Source organism: Monodelphis domestica, chromosome 2 (assembly GCF_027887165.1).
Source record: "Monodelphis domestica isolate mMonDom1 chromosome 2, mMonDom1.pri, whole genome shotgun sequence".
Classification (NCBI taxonomy): Eukaryota; Metazoa; Chordata; class Mammalia; order Didelphimorphia; family Didelphidae; genus Monodelphis; species Monodelphis domestica.
The window spans coordinates 314,155,148-314,168,575 of record NC_077228.1 but is presented as its reverse complement, the minus strand read 5'-3'; positions in this window follow the sequence as shown (position 1 = coordinate 314,168,575).

Genomic DNA, 13,428 nt, shown 5'->3' with positions numbered 1-13,428 from the left:
ATTTAAGAGTTTTCATTTTTAAAATGTGAATAAGGGATTCCCAAATAATAATAAAAGTTTTTTCCCCAAATAAGTTGGTTTCTGAATGATTTTTTTTTCATCTAGGAACTCAGTGGTACAGTGAATAGAGTGCTGAACTTGCCAGCAAGAAAAAAAAAATGAGTTCAAATCCAATTCAGACACTTTCTAATTGTGTAACCTTTGTCACAAAAAATCTTTTAGTTTTTTCAGCTGTAAAATGAGTGTAATAATAGCACTTACTTCACAGGATTGTTCTTAGGATAAAATGGGATATTTATAAAGTGTTTAGCAAAGTGCCTGGAACACAGTAGGTTCATAATCAATATTTTTTCTTTCCTATTTTCTTTACATCAGTATTATTTAAAAATAGATACACAGCATATAGAGCCAAGAGCCATTTCCTCAGAAGAGAGACAGAGAGACAGAAACAGAAAAAGAGAATAAAAGGTAGAATTCTAGACAGGTTATACAACCTGATATACAGAATACATAAGTATAGAATTTAGAAAAATCAAGAAAATGAACTCAGTTGTTTTTTTTTTTTTGGGGGGGGGCAATCACTTCCTTCTTTTTATGATTATATATTTTTCTCCTGAAAAAGTATACTTTTTAAATGATGAAATGTTCCTCTTATTGTTCAAAATAGCTTTGACTCATGAATAACTACAATTTCTAAAGAATAATAATTATAGATCAGTCAGATTTCAATGGAGAGTTTTATCACTAGGATAAATAGGCTACAGCACTGACATAAAATTTTATCAAATATAACATTTACCAAGATGGAGATATATCACAAAAGGAGAGGTAAGGATAACCAATGAATAAACATATGTTTCTTTATTTCTAATAAATTGAGATTTCTTTGAAGAACCTGAGCATATTATAGACTTTAATTTCAAAAGATGTAGATGGGCTTTAATATTTTTATGGAGTGTGCATATTGATGAGGTTATGAATATATCAAAGTATTAAATAATCTTTGGAATGCTTATATTTTCTCATATCTAAAATAGCATATAATATACATCTATATAGACCTATTATATATAAATATGTACAACAAAATATTATTTATTTCCTTTTATTTTATCTTACAATTGAAAATTTCAAGAAATGTTTAAACAAAATCACATAATCTCTGGCCAGTAGCACTCAGTTTTCAGTCTTTAGTGTCAAATTATAAGGAATTTATGACACTACATACACTCAAATATCCCCTCTCAAAGAAGCTATAATTGTTATAATTGTCCCTACCTATTAAAATAAAATCTACAGATGCATTTCATAATTATATATATTTTCATGGTTATAGAAATCTGAAAATGAACCTATAACAATTTTCCTCTATGTGTTTACAGCTATAAGACTTAAATCAAGAAGACTTTTATAGAATGCATGTGGACACCAAAAAGCTAAAATCATAGCAATTGCTTCAGGCAGCTATAGTCAATCAGCAACCTTTCAAGGAGAGAAATCCAAAATTAAGTGGAGATAAACAGTACATCACTGTGAACGTCATTTTAGTCCTGTTTGATAAGAAAACAAGGCAAAATAGAGCAGATGGACCCAGAATTCTATGGGTTGTTATTTTTGCTCTAAGTCCATTGCTTGGAGTTGGTAAAAAAAAAAAAAACACTTTGGGACTGAAGTAACTAGTGCATATGGGTGTGGGTGTTAGTTTCTTAAGGTGGAATCAGATTCATACAGTTGAACAAAGTCAATTTTATTATTTCTAACTAGTTCGTTATGCTCTATAGCTTTTTCTATGAAATGATATTGGGGTTTCAATTCGAATGTAAAAGAAAATAAATTCTGAGTTTGAAAAACAAAAAGCTAGTCCAAGAAAAGTAATAATTCATCAGGATATTAAAATAGTAGTTGAAGCAACATGGTTTTATTAGTCTATAAATCTTCTGGTAATGAATTCTTATGTATGGACATAAATGGAGAACCAATGAAACTTATTGCCTCCAAAGTAGTGGATAAATATTCCAGGATAAAATGGGGAATCCTATGGTAAGCCTTAATGTCTCTACTTACTTGACAGAATGTTTTTACCAACAAAAGGGAAATTTCTCTTTTATCACTCTCACTGAAATATCAGTGCATGTGCAGATACAATTTTGGGCTATGATGACCAGAATAAATGTTACTTTTGTAAGATGCATTTTCTCAATTCATAACAGAGAAGGAATTAAGAGACTAGGAACAAGAACTCCCACTACAGGACAATGTGGACTGATCCAGCTTCCAAATTTCAATACCTGTTTCAGTGTACCCCCGAGTGTGGATTTATTATAACCTGTGGGTTGAAAAAATAAAGAAGGCAGGCAAGTAAGAAAATAAATCAATCACCACTATGAAACAAAATTCCAAAGCTTTGGGGAGAATGGCCTAGATCTAGCTTTTGAGATATATTCCAATTAGTTGTTACCTTGGATAATGAGGAAGACACAAATATGAACTATGCTTTGGATGAAATCTGTACTTTTCATTCAGTGAGTAGAGAAAATAGCACAATCTTTCCATTCCTTTTCATTTCATTTCATGGAAGAGTTAAATTAAGTTTATTGCACATTTACAAATTTCTCTATGGGTTCTGAAAATGTTAACCATATTCTTCATAATAATGTAAGAAGCCACAGGGGTTAAGGATATTTCCTTTTTGAGAAATTTGAGAGAGATTTATTTCCTGCTAAAGAGATTTACTTGGCATAAAAGAGTAAGTCCAGAAAAAGCAAAACTTGTAGAAAAATATCCGGCCGGGACATCCTAAAAATGGTGGTTCTGGGAGGAACCAATAAATCAAAGGTAAAGGTCACAGGTGTAGTGGATACTTACAGTTAGAGATATTCAGACATATTTTCTGGTGAAGAAGTTACTTTGAGGTCATAGAGAAAATATGAAGAGTAAGAAATACAGACTAGATAAGAATGAAGAAGAGTTAAGTGATGATATTGCATTTTATTTCATTAAGAATTTGTCTGGCAATCTCTGTGTTGCAAATAATTCTCAAAGCCACAGCAAAGCTTTGAGATGAGTGCTACCATTCTGGGAATTCTATAATCAAGGAATTTTTCCTCTGAAATATTTGAAAAAATTACATGGTTTATTGACCAGGGTTTCTTAGTCACTGAACAACATTTCAGTTATCTATGCCTAACAGTTTGCTTCATGAATTTTTTTAGTCTTTTCAATACAAAAATGTTTTCCTGGTCACTAAACCAACTTTATAAACTGTTTTCATATTAAAAATTGGTGAGACTTCCAAGTAAATATGGCTGCAGTTTAGATGCAGGAATCTACCTCTCCTCAGAGCCTACCAATATAGACTACCTAAAAAGGCCCTCTGAAAAAGAATTCATATGAATGAAAGGACTCCATAATAGGGTACAGCATTGAAGGTACATGGGATTTGGGCATTTCTACACTATAAGGGGGTGAATTAGCTTCCACCAAAATACAAGCTGATATACCCCACATCCCACCCCACCTACAGAGCCAGTGCACACTATAATCAGTGAGTGAGTAAGGGGTACCTTTAGGTCCTTGGCAGCCAACTAAGGTCACCAAAGACCTTCCCCTGAGAGCAGCTAGAAAGCCCAACAGGTTGAAGAGTGCAGACCTTGGGCAAGGAGATAGCTCAGAGAAGGGCTGTAAACGGTAGAAGCTCCAGAGATTCGAGAGGTGACCCCAGGCAAAAACTTTGCTCCTTAGCTACATATACAGAAAGACTGCCCTCCTCACTCAGATTTCTGACTGGAAAAGAAGGAAAAACCAGCATAATGATGGCAAACAATGCCCTGGAAAAACAATTTCCCAAAACAAAGAAGAATAAGAAGAAGGCTTTGACTCTGGATAATTTTTATGGTGGAAAAATCCAGACTACAGAAGAAATAGCAGAAAAGGTAAAAGAAATAAATGTATCCAAACCTTGCAAAAAATGGAAATTGGCCACAAGCTCTTGAAGAATTTAAATCAGAGCTTATCAAAAAGATGTAAGAATATTGACAAGAAAAGTGGGAAATGGTTCAAAAAGAAAATAACAGTATAAAAGACAGGAACTCACAATTGGAGAAAGAAGACCAGAAATCAAATGAAATGATAAATAAATTAGAGACCAAAATTAAATAGCTGAAAGCTATGAAAAGCAGGATATACCAAACCAAAAAAGGAAAATCAAAAGATTATAGCACAAAACCAGTCTTTAAAGACTAGAATTGGGCAATGAGAAGCCAATAATCTCACAAAACATCAGGAATTAATAAAGCAAAATCAAAAGCTTGACAAAATAGAAGGAAACATTAAATATCTCACTGAGAAGATGACTGACCAAGAAAACAGGTGTAGAAGAGACAATTTGAGAATTTTTGGTCAACCTGAAAACTCAGAAATAAATAGAAACTTTGACATCATACTATCAAAAATTATCCAATAAAACTGTCCTGAGGTTCTTGAACAAGACAGAAAAACAGACATCGAAAGAATTCATAAAACACTCTCTACACTAAATCCCCAAAAGGCAACCTGTAAGAATGCAATTGTCAAATTTAAGAGATTCTAACCTAAGAAAAAATTTTATAAAAAGCCAGGAAGAGACAATTCAGATATCAAGGAGCACCAATCAGGATCACACAAGACCTGGAAGCTTCCACACTAAAGGACTATAAGCCTTAGAATATGATAGTCACAAAGGCAAGAGAATTGGGTATTCAACCAAAGATCACCTACCTATCAAAACTGACTTCCAGGAGAAAGGATGGGCATTCAACAAAATAAAATATTTCCAAGTATTTGAAAATAAAAGACAAGAACTAAGCAGAAAGTTTAATATCCAAAAACAGAGATCAAGAGAAACATGAAATGATATGTGTGTGTGTGTGTGTGTGTGTGTGTGTGTGTGTGTGTGTGTGTGTGTATAAAAGGGAGAAAATGTTTTTTATTTTAATTTTCTTCTTAAGGACTTTAATAAAGTCAAATATTTTAGATTAATATATCAAAATATTATTTGTAACTCTCAAAAATTACATTCATAATAATAGTAATTAGAAGAATCATTCATAGGTAATGATTGGGATAATAAGTGGTCTAAGATTATATTAAAAAAAAAAAGAAAAAGGGAGGATGGAATTGAAGATGGCACCAAGAGAAACTTGAAGGAATAAGGTAATGGGATTATCGATATCACACAAAGAAGCACATGGGAAAGGGATGGGAAGAATACTATTATAAAAAGGAGAGGAAGAGAGTGCTAATAGGTAATACTTAATCCTTACTCTCAGTGAAATCAATACTGAGAAAGAAGAACATCTATATCCATTAGGGTATAGAATTCTATCTCACCCTACAGGGAACTTGAGAAGGGAAGAACTAAGGAGCAGGGGATTGGGGTGAGGAGTATAAAAAATTACAGAAAGGGAAGGGAACTTAATAAACACTAACAAAATAAGAGTAAGGTAACAAAAAGGGAAGGGGCAGAAAAGGAAATATAATAAGGGTGGAACTTAGTGGGGCTTATTAGAAACAAACCACTGATATAAAAATGGAGTGAAAGAAGAAAGGGCAGAATTAGGAGAGGCTATCCAAATTTTGGGGAATACAGAGATGATTATTATAACTTTGAGTGGAATGAACTCATTCAAAAAAAAAAGAAAAAGAAAATACCAGAGTGTATTAAAAACCAAAATCCCACCATATGTTGTCTACAAGGAACACAACTGAGGCAGGTAGACACTCACAGAATAAAGATCAGAGGCTGTAGCAAAATATATTGGGCCACAACTGAGAAAAAGAAGGCAAAATTTGCAATCATGATATCTGACAAAGCCAAAGTAAAAATAGATCCGATTAAAGGAGGCAGGGAAGGTAATTACATTCTGATAAAAGGCAGTATAGACTGTGAGAAAATATCAGTACTAAATATGTATTCACAAAATGGAATAGCATCCAAAAGACTAAAGGAGATATTAGTGGAGCTCAAGGATGGAATAGATAGAATAACTATAATACAGGGTGTAATATTTATTGGGAAAGGAAATAGGATTGGGAAAAATGGAATAAATGGGGAATAATGGGAGGTTTGTATAGGGGTAAGGAGGAGTTAAAGGGAGAGAGGGAATATTGCTTGGTGAGGCAAGGGAGGGAGATGCCCCCTGCTGAGAGGAAACAGCAGGGGTCCATTAAGGACGGTTTGTCTTTGAATGACGGAAACTGAAGTTCAGCTCCCTCTATGACCAGAAAAGACAGTCCACTTACCTGATTGTGTATTCAAATAATATAATGTTTAATAACTAGTTGGGATTGGAGTTTTTTCTCAGTTTCATACCGGAGGCCCCAAAGGCTGGCGGAGAGTTTGTCCCACTCCCGTCTACTCTCATTGTTCTAATTCTGTATCTTAGCAGTACACAGAAAGCAAACAAGAACAATTCTAACCTTTAGAAGCCTGTGTCTTTGGGCTGAACCAAGAAGAGCATGCCATTTCAGACTGGGCTGACCATGCTCCTCTCTCCTTCAACACCTGGAAGCCCATCCCACCTGGCAGGAAGGAAGTGCTAGTCACAAGACCCCACTGCCACTCCCAGTTAGCCCCTTCCCCACAAACTGTCAGTCTTGTTTCCTTTCCACAAGGAACACCTGAACCTTCTTCTATCCGAACTAGATAAATCAAACCAAAAAAGAAATAAGAAAGAGGTAAGAGAAGTGAATAAAATATTAGAAAATTTAGAGTTAATAAATATGTAAAGAAAAATAAACAGGGACAAAAAGGAATAGACCTTCTTTTCAGGAAAAGGTGATACATTCAAAATGATTGACCATGTACTAGGGCATAAAAACATTGAAAACAAGTGCAAAAAAGCAGAAATAATAAATGCAATTCTCTCAGATAACAATTGAATGAAAATAATAATTAGTAAGGATACATGCAGAGGTAAATCAAAAATTAATTGTAAATTAAAAAGTATGATTCTCTAAAATTGGTTAAAGAAAAAAACATAGAAACAATAATTTAAATGAAGAAAATGACAATGATTAGACACCCTTTTAAAATTTATGGTATGCAGCCAAATTAGTACTCAGAGTTAAATTTATATCCTTGAGTTCATATATTAAAAAATTAGGGAGGGTAGAGGACAAAGAATTGGGCATGGAAATAAAGAAAAAAAACTAGAAAGCAAACAAATTAAAAATCCTCAGATGACTAAATTAAAGGGGAAATTAATAAAATTGAAAGTCAAAGAACTATTTATTTAATAAATAAGACTAGAATCTGGTACATTGAAATAACAAATAAAATAGACAAAGTACTGGTCAATCTAATTTAGAAAAGGAAAGAAGAAAACCAAATTGACAGTATTCAAAATGAAAAGGGAGTCCTCACCTATAACGAAAGGGAAATTAAAGGAATCATTAAAAACTATTATGCCAAATTAAATGGCAACAAATATGGCAATCTAGGTGATATGGATGAATATTTTAAAAAATATAAATTGCCTAGACTAACAGAGGAAGAAATAGAATACCTAAACCCATATCAGAAAAAGAAATTGAACAAGCCACCAAAAACTCCCTAAGAAAAAATCCTCAGGTCCAGATAGATTCACAAATGAATTCTATCAAACATTCAAAGAACAACTAATCCCAATATTGTACAAACTATATGACAGAATTAACAGAGAAGGATTTCTATCAAATTCCTTTTATGACACAAATATGGTACTTATTCTAAAGCCAGGCAGATAAAAAACAGAGAAAGAAAACTACAGGCTAATCTCCTTAATGAACATAGATACAAAAATCTTAAATAGGATACTAGTAAAAAGATTTCAGCAAGTCATTATGAGGGTTATTCACTATAATCAGGTGGGATTTATACCAGGAATGCAAGGATGATTCAATATAAGGAAAACCATCCACATAATTGACCATATCAGCAAGCAATAAAACAAAAATGAGATGATTATATCAATAGATGCAGAAAAGGCCTTTGACAAAATACAACACTCATTCCAATTGAAAACACTAGAAAGCATAGGAATTAAAGGGCCTGTCCTAAAAATTATAAACAGTATATATCTAAAACTATCAGCAAAAACCATCTGCAATGGGGATAAACTAGAAGCCTTCCCAATGAGATCAGGAGTGAAACAAGGATGCCCATTATCACCTGTATTATTTAACATTGTACTAGAAATACTTGCTGTAGTAATCAGAGAAGAAAAAGAAAATGAATGTATTAGACCAAGCTATCACTCTTTGCAGATGATATCATGGTCTACATAAAGAACCCCAGAGAATCAACCAAAAAGTTGGTCAAAATAATCAACAACTTTAGCAAAGTTGCAGGATACAAAATAAATCCATCTAAGTCATCAGCATTTCTATATATCTCCAACTTATCTCAGCAGCAAGAATTAGAAAGAGAAATTCCATTTAAAACCACACTAGACAATATAAAATACTTAGGAATCTATCTGCCAAGACAAATGCAGGAACTATATGAACACAACTACAAAATACTCTCCACACAATTAAAACTAGATCTATACAATTGGAAAAACATCGACTGCTCATGGGTAGGAAGAGCTAACATAATAAAAAATAACAATCCTACCCAAATTAATTCACTTATTTAATGCCATACTCATTGACCTACCAAACAAACTTTTTTAATGAATTAGAAAAAAAAAAACATAACAAAGTTCATTTGGAAGAACAAAACATAAAAAATCTCAAGGGAAATAATGAAAAAAAATGCCAAAGAAGGTGGCTTTGTAGTCCCAGATCTCAAACTATACTATAAAGCAGTGCTTATCAAAACAATTTGGTACTGCCTAAAAGACAGAATGGAGGATGTGTGGAAGAGACTTGGGGTAAATGTCCTTAGAAAGACAGTCTAAGACCGCCAGGGTGGGCAGGACCGGGACCAGGTGAGCGATATCAATCAAATAGGTCCGAAGTGGATGGCTGCCAGCAGGAGCTGATCAAGATGGTTTTCTAAAAAGCATCTTGGAGAAATGTGGCTTAAAAAAATTTCTAAGCAGTAGCTATTAAAGGCTGAACTAAAGATCAGTAAAGAAAAGAATAAGAAGATTGAGAGTATTTCGTTTTCCTGACATAGTAAGCCAAACTGTAAAGATGAAAATTTTGGGAAGTGTGACAAGGGAATCACTTTAAAAGACTGATATATATTAATTTAAGGTCGCCAAGGAATTCAGCTATGTAATTCCTAAATGAAAACTCAAGTCAGCAGTAAATCTTTTATGGAGTTTAATTACAATAGGAGTAAGAAAGGAATTAGAGATAGAGAGAGAGAAAAAGGGAGAGAAGGGAATATGGCTTAAATACCCCTTCTGTTTAGGCTGGGCCAAAAGGCCCAAGCCCTTAGATAGCTGGGGCAAAGAAAAGAGATCAGTCCCTATTACTCACGTGACCAAAATGGAGAAACAGTCTCAGAGGCCCCCACCTTCAGCTTCCTTCAGAGCAAGCTTCTCAGAGCACCACCGCAACCACTCTGGCCAACTCCTCAACCACCCCGAGTCTTCAGACCCCCCTGATCTTTCAGGAAACCATCCAAGTTGCCTCCCCTCAGTTCTCACATCTACCAATCACTGTCCATCAATTTCCCTGTGCCAATGGAGGCTCTAGCTTAACCCAGGACCGCCCAGAGGCTTTGCACATGTCTGTTTAAGGTCATATTTTCAAATAATTAAATCTTTGCTCCTTTGCTACAGCCCTTTCTAAATCCTGTTAACCTGAGTAGGGTAGAGATTGGAATAATTAAATTTTGATCTAGGCTGCAGCCCTTACTCAATCCTGTTAGGACTGAATAGGGTGGAGATTGATTCCAAGTATCTCCATTGTATCAATTCTAAAATCAATCATGACTCAAAGAAATTCCTGTTCTATGCTTAAGCATAGGTCAAAGTCCTTTCCATTGTTCAGCAAAAGGTTTCTGTCCTAAAGTAATCTTAAGAAGGGAAGAGAAGGAACCGCCCATGCCAATGGGGTTCACATTCCAATAGTCAAGACCCACTATCAATAGGAAATTTTTCAAGTATGAAATTTCCCAATGGTGAAATTTCCAACATTTATAAGTCTAAGAAATTTTGAGGTTTACAATCCCCCCTGATGATCATTGGGAGACTAGTCTCCCCATTGATCATTTAACATAATCATTTTGTAGTTCTAAATTCACTTCTAACTAAAGATATACACAATATTCAATTTTCTAAGAGAAATTAGAATAGTGAGAGAGGAAATAGAAAAGAAAAGAAAGCAAAATCAATGTTTTGCTAGGAGCATTGACAGAAAGCCAAATTAGGGGCAGTCCCTTTTGGCATAAATGTGTACAGTTACAATAAATGTTCAATCAAAAGTTCAGTCCAATCAATCACATCCAAAGTTCATTCTTGATCTTCTTGATGAAGTGTAGGGTTTCGGCATCTTTCTGCAACAGTTCATTCTCTGGATATAAAAGTTTCAAGCTTCTTTCTTGAAGATCTTTTCTCGAACAAAATCAAAATCTTTGAATTTTTTATAAAAGTAAAATCTTAAACAAAAGTCTTGGATTTTTATAAAAATACAATCTCAAACAAAAAAAATTCAAAAATTCTTAGATTTTAAATTAAAATACAATCCCCCCTGAAGTAAGTATTTAAAAAAAATATCAAGTTTAGCTCAGAATGCAATGTTCAGTTATGGGGGTGTATGTGTCAATTTTCAAAAGAATAGAAAAATAATCAAAAACATAAGAAAAATTCAAAATAGACCTTGTATAGGTCCAGTTTAAAGTAATTTCTATCCCACAAGTATGTAGGACAGAATGCAGTAATATTTCAATTAGCCATTTGTAGCCAAGACTACAGGAAGTTGCCATAATATAAGAAGGAAAGAATTAGAATTCTATTTTGATGGGGAAATGTCATTCCCTTGTCTGATTTTTTCCTCAGGGATATAGGGAGCCAGCATGATAGTCAAGCTTTGTACTTGTTTGAGTACTTCGAAAAGAGTGTAGATACAAGGAAGTCCTACAACTTAAACATAATTTAAGCGTCGCAACCTCGAGTCTCACTTTAATATTTCTTGTGTGCTCTATTGGCACTATTCAGGTTTAGTCTGTGCTCCTTGTTTTTATCCCTTTTCCTGGAATCAGACACAAACATTAATCACAGTCCTATAATATTTTATCAATAAATGGCAGGTTCCCATAATTTAAAGCTTTTAGGCATATATTGATATTATAGCAAGAGTATATATATTAACTTGTATTACTGCAGGGAAAAATAATATTAATATTAATTAAATTTTGAGGTTTACAGAAGCTGAGGCAGGTAGAAATTAGTTTCTCTCTGTAAGGAGTATTATAAGTTTAGAGGTTTACTGAAGATTAAGGATTAAAGAAAACACAGGAAAAGAAAGCACATGTCAGGGGCCTAGACAACCTCACCTACATTAAGAAAAGAGACACGTCTGCTTACAAGTGGAAACAGAAAAGAAAAAGAGACCCTGCCGTGGGCAGAGACCCTTTAAATAATGATTTGCTCTTGGCCCAGGTGAGAATTCAGTGAGATTACAAAGCATTTTGGGGAAGTGGAGCAAGGACTTCTGGGGATTGAAGTCCTGGATTCAAATCTCCATTTTTTTACAATGGGTCAAGGGGGATATGGTTGAGGATATAGACTCTAAATTAGCATCCTAGTGCAAACATCAACAACATGGAAATAGGTTCTGTTCAAGGACATATGTAATACCCAGTGGGATTGTGTGTCGGCTAGGGGAAAGGTAGGGGGAGGGGAGGGAGGGATAGAATATGATTCATGTAACCAAGGAATAATGTTCTAAATTGACTAAATTAAAAAAAGAACTATTTTGCCCAATTATGTGTCAATAAATATGGCAATCTAGGTGATGATGATGGATATTTAAATGGCCTACATTTAAAAGAAGAAATAAAATGCTTAAATAATCCAGTATCAGAAAAAGAAATTGAACATCAAAGAACTCCCTAAGGAAAAATCCCTAAAGTCTGATGGATTCACACGTGAATTCTATCAAACAGTCAAAGAATAACTAATCCCAATATTATACAAACTATGTGACATAATTTACAAAAAAGGAATTCTATCAAATTCCTTTAATGACATAAATATGATACTGATTCCAAAGCTAGACAGGTCAAAAACAGAGAAAGAAAACTATAGACCAATCTCCTTAATGAATATAGATACAAAAATTTTAAATAGAATACTAGCAAAAAAACTGTAGCAAGTTATCATGATCATTATGATCAGGTGGGATTCATACCAGGAATGCTAGGATGGTTCAATATTAGGAAAACCATCTACATAATTGACCTTATTAAGAAGAAAACCAACAAAAATCACATAATTGTCTCAATAAATGCAGAAAAAGCCTTTAACAAAATACAACACTCATTCCTAATGAAAACACCAGAAAGTATAGGAATAGAAGGACCTTTCCTGAGAATAATAAACAGTATATATCTAACATCATACTCAAGTATCATCTACAATGGGGATAAATTAGAAGCTTTCCCAATAAGGTCAATAGTGAAAAAAGGATGCCCATTATCACATCTAATATTTAACATTGTGAAACACTACCAATAGCAATTACAGAAGAAGAAAAAATTGAATTATTAAAATAGGTAACGTGGAGACCAAGCTATCACTCTTTGCAGATGATATGATGGTCTACTTCAAGAATCCTAGATAATCCACCAAAAAGCTAGAGGAAATAATCAACACTTTTAGCAAAATTTCAGCTTACAAAATAAACCCATATAAATCATCAACATTTCCTAATATTTCCAATACATCTCAGCAGCAAGAGTTAGAAAGAGAAATTCCATTTAAAATCATCCTAGGCAATATGAAATACTTGGTAATCTATCTGCCAAGACAAACACAGGAACTATTTACAAACAACTACAAAACACTATCCACATAATTAAAAATAGATATAAATAATTGGAAAAAAACATTAATTGTTCATAGGTAGGATTAGCTAAATTAATAAAAATGACAATCCTACCCAAAGTAATTTACTTATTTAGTGCCACAACCATTAAACTACCAAGAAACTTTTTTACTACATTAGGAAAAAAGTATGAGAAAATTCATTTGGAAGAATAAAAAATCAAGAATGTAAAGGGAAATATTAAAAAAAAATGTGAAGGAATGTGGCCTATCAGTACCAGATCTCAAACTATACTCTAAAGCAGTGGTCATCAAAACCATGTGGTACTTGCTAAGAGACAGATGGGAGGATCAGTGGAATAGACTTGGGGTAAATGACTTCAGCAAGATAGTCTATGATAAACCCCAATATTCCAGCTTTTGGTACAAAAATCCACTATTCGCTAAAAACCACTCAAAAAATTGG